Source organism: Hylaeus volcanicus, chromosome 9, assembly GCF_026283585.1.
Source record: "Hylaeus volcanicus isolate JK05 chromosome 9, UHH_iyHylVolc1.0_haploid, whole genome shotgun sequence".
NCBI classification, from domain to species: Eukaryota; Metazoa; Arthropoda; class Insecta; order Hymenoptera; family Colletidae; genus Hylaeus; species Hylaeus volcanicus.
Window position 1 is genome coordinate 577,222 of NC_071984.1, and position 4,582 is coordinate 581,803.

Consider the following 4,582-nt stretch of genomic DNA (forward strand, 5'->3'; position numbering starts at 1 on the left):
ACGTGGCGACCAACGTGTTAACCCTTTGCGCTCGAGTGGCGTCTCCAGGGCGACATATGTAATTTAAAAATGATTCAATTTTACTTATATCAAAATACAGCTAATTATTAATTGAAATAATATACATTGAGTCGTGAATGTTTTTAGATCTCTCTTTTCGAATCAGAGTTTTTGGTTTTACAGAAATTTATTATAAAAGTGGACTCGATATGATTCTATATAAAAATGCCTCGAGCGCAAAGGGTTAAAAATACAATAAGTTTTCCAGGTTCAGCCCATCCTCACTAATTCCAGAAGACGTAATCCTTCGGGGTGGCCCTCGGTAAGTAACATAGACGGACGGACAATGCGTACGCTCGGCATTCTCGTTTTTTGGTGATTGCACATAAAGCTGCCATTATTAGAACACCAGTGGGCGGGATACGGTGGTGCTTTTTCCAGGCATCGCGTTCTTACGCACTATTCGCTGGTGCGTTAGCGCGCTTCGTTTGCTAGCCTCCTTCCTTCCCGTCCATGTGGCTGCCAGTTGTACCGCGGTCTACCGACGCGTTGTGTACGCTTTAATTGAACGCTAATTCGAAGGATCGCGTGCGCGCAGAACGTAATCTTATGAATCCCGACGTTTTGTTCACTTCGGAGTCGAACGTTGTCTTCGAGAAGACAAATATATTAAAATCCTGTTGGACGTGACATTTTCGTAGAGACATAGTTTTGTATAGTTGCACGGTGCCAAAGTGAACCAGTGATTGTGAGTGGTGAGAAAATAGTTTGGAAATGAAAATAGTTCAGAAGCTGTTATTGGTTAAAATTAAGTTTACAGAGATTTCTTAGCAGATTTTTATTTAGTGAAGATTCTATTAGTAAGGGTTCATTAAATGAAATCGATTTAGTAAAATTAATTAAGAGAACAAAATAGAATTTGGATAAATGCTCTTCATATGGATATCAGGATGGATATTTGGATGTTGTTGGTTAATATTAAAAAACCATTTCCAGTATACTAGTGTTTCATGAATTAGGTCTCTTACATAAATTAAATCTTTGTATTTCCAAACAATTCTGAATGCTTCCTCTGACAGATTGTTTACGATGTTTACATTTCCTTTCCTGATTCTTTCCTGCGAGAATCCAAATCTTGAGATAATGTTGTTAAACAATTTTAGTGTACGATTTTGATGTATACCTTTTTCAAATTGCAAGGTCCAATATCTACATGCTAGCTATAATAAACTCAGGATAAATGATTTAAGGGAAAATAAATATATATATATATATATATATATACAGGGTGTCCCAAAAATTTTGTAACACTTTGAAATGGGTAGTTCGGGAGGTGATTTGAAACAACCTTTCCATTAGCGAAAATGTTGTCCGAGGCTTGGTTGAGGAGATATTAAGAGAAAACGTCAACCAATGAGAGCGCGAGGATGCCGTTGGAGCAGCCGCTGATTGGTTTTAACTTTTTGGTAATAACTTTTTCAATATATACACATCGACCATATTGGATCCGCCATTTTGAATTTTGAAATTCTGATGTCCGATTCAAAGTTTGTGGCTCAAATAAGTTATAAATACCAAGCTTCATGAAAATCTAATACTTTTTCAATATATATGTCGGTCATATTGGATCCGCCATTTTGAATTTTGAAATTCTGATGTCAGATTCAAAGTTTGTGGCTCAAATAAGTTATAAATACCAAGCTTCATGAAAATCTAATAATTTTTCAATATATATGTCGGTCATATTGGATCCGCCATTTTGAATTTTGAAATTCTGATGTCAGATTCAAAGTTTGTAGCTCAAATAAGTTATAAATACCAAGCTTCATGAAAATCTAATAATTTTTCAATATATATGTCGGTCATATTAGATCCGCCATTTGAATTTTGCAATTCTGATATGCTGCCGCTCCAACGGCATCCTCGCGCTCTGATTGGTCGACGTTTTCCGTTAATATCTCCTTAACGAAGCGTCGGACAACATTTTCGCTAAGGAAAAAGTTGTTTCAAATCACCTTCACTGTATATACAGGGTGTCCCAAAAATTCGGTAACACCTTGAAATGGGTGGTCGGGGAGGTGATTTGAAACAACTTTTTCCTTAGCGAAAATGTTGTCCGAGGCTTCGTTGAGGAGATATTAACAGAAAACACTGACAATCAGCGGGCGCTCTATTGGCATACTCGCGTTCTGATTGGTCGACGCTTTCTCTTAATATCTTCTAATAACGGAGCCTCGGACAACATTTTCGCTAAGGAAAAAGTTGTTTCAAATCACCTCCCGAACCACCTCTTTCAAGGTGTTACAAAATTTTTGGGACACCCTGTATATACAGAGTAGAGGTGATTTGAAACAACTTTTTCCTTAGCGAAAATGTTGTCCGACGCTTTGTTAAGGAGATATTAACGGAAAACGTCGACCAATCAGAGCGCGAGGATGCCGGTTGAACGGCGCGGTAGGCGTGGGCTACGCGATGGGCGACCGCCCTCCGCTGTCATCCTCGCGCTCTGATTGGTCCGGGGTTTTCTGTTAATATCTCCTAAACGAAGCCTCGGACAACATTTTCGCTGAGGAAAAAGTTGTTTCAAATCACCCCCTGAACCACCCTTTTCAAGGACCTCCAACATTTTTGGGACACTCTGTATATTTATTTTCCCTTAAACCATTTATCCTGACTTTATTATACCTAGCGTGTCGATATTGGACCTTGCAATTTGAAAAAGGTATAAATCAAAATCCTACACTAAAATTGTTTAACACCCTGTATATATGTCGAATTGAGGAACTTCGTCCTTTTTCCGAAGTCGGTTAAAAATGTACCTAAACAGTTTCTGTAAAACCTTGCGAAATTTGTGAATGAGTAAAAATGACCGTCATACGTAAACCTAGCGTCGATATAATGAAGTCAGGGTGCGAAAGTTGGTTTGCCTAAGGTGAATCTTTTATTCTCGGTGTGTTGGTTCTTGTTCTGCTGTAAAACTAGTATTCCCGGCGCGTTATATGTGATATTCATTTGGCAACGCGTACGGAGTGTACTGATTGTCGCGAGTGCTCTTATCAGTCGCTCCACTTTTTACTCACTGCAATGTCCGCGATTAAATTACTATTCCGCCGAATCGCCAAACTACTTCAAACGGTGTCGTTTTTATTTTTAACCCTTTGCGCTCGAGGCATTTTTTCTATAGAATCAATTCGAGTCCATTTTTATAATAAATTTCTGTAAAACTGAAAACTCTATTCCGAAAAGAAACATCTACGAACATTCACGACTCATTATTATTACAATTTTATTAGTAATTAATAGTATTATTATTTCAATTAATAATTAGCTGTATTCTGATGTAAGTGAATTTGAAATTGTACGTTCAAAAAATCACTATTAATTTACATGTGTCGCCCTAGAGACGCCACTCGAGCCCAAAGCGTTAATACTCTGAGAATACCTCTTGAGGTGAAAAAATTATCTGTTAAATAAATTTAGAAGGAAAAAACGAATTTCTTCTTAATATTTATTCATGGTGTCTAGTAGAATTACTGAAAAATAATAAAAATCGTAACATTGGTTATTGTAAAATATTGAAGAGAAGTAAGTTTTTCTTAGTGGAGAATGTTAAATATAAAATGTAATTATTAACCAACACTGTCTAATTTAGAATTTGGATATTTAATTTTCGTCGTGTAGGTTACCTGGACGGTTTTCTAAAAGTGTCAATAATAAAATGATAACGGAAAATATTGTTTTTCTTTTGAATATATGGGGCATTCCACACGCAAATCGGTACCGACTACCGGTATAAAGAAACAATCAGCAGCGCCACCACGTGAGGAAGTTATTAACATGTACAACTCTTTTTAAATTGGATAGAAATTCGTACAGACAAGAATATTTAAATAAGTAAAAGATACTTTACAACAAAAAAAGGATTTATAATATAATTTTGAAGCAATTTTTAAAAGGACACGAAAATAAATAAAAACGTTTGTTATAATTGCTCGCAAATAGAATTAACTTTTACTTACTGCTTTTAAATCCCTACTCAGAACAAAAGAAAATATCGAAATCAATTTATAATAAGTTAAAAAAAAGTATACAGTGTCAAAAATCGGTATTGATAATCATAATCATTTATAGCGAGAAAAGAATTTTTTTAATTTTTAAAAATAAAAAAGGAAGTAGTAATTATAGAAGGCCCACTACCGGACCGGGCTTAAAAGTTGCAAGATGGATAGAAATTTATAATAGAAAATCTTCAAGAAAATCGAAGGGTACACATAGTTTTAAAAACGAATGAATACTTAAAATTTAATAATCTCGATTAGAAACACTTCAAATATTTTTTTGTATTTCTTTCTGTAAAGGGTATCTAGAACCGATAATTTTGAAAAAAAGAAAATTGAATTTTGATGATTGCAAATCTAACGACTTTTCAATATACATGTCGGCCATATTGGATCCACCATTTTGAATGTTGCAATTCTGATACCAGATTCGTAATATGTGGCTCAAATAACTCAAAAATACCAAGTTTCATGAATATCTATAGCACATGTCGGCCATATTGGATCCGCCATTTTGAATTTTG

At 35.4% G+C, this 4,582-nt stretch overlaps 1 protein-coding gene across 5 annotated transcripts in view; it reads left to right on the plus strand.

Annotated features, from left to right (window-relative positions):
• The first annotated feature begins 548 nt into the window (after window positions 1-548).
• LOC128881925 (A disintegrin and metalloproteinase with thrombospondin motifs 3-like) overlaps window positions 549-4,582 on the plus strand; it is a 35,573-nt gene continuing 31,539 nt past the window's right edge. For 2 of the 5 annotated variants that reach the window (XM_054133364.1, XM_054133365.1), the window contains exon 1: window positions 549-860. The gene's annotated coding sequence lies outside the window, so the exon portion shown is untranslated. Of the gene's footprint in view, window positions 867-4,582 lie in introns of all 5 variants that reach the window. The other 3 variants (XM_054133363.1, XM_054133362.1, XM_054133367.1) reach the window with 3 other exon arrangements.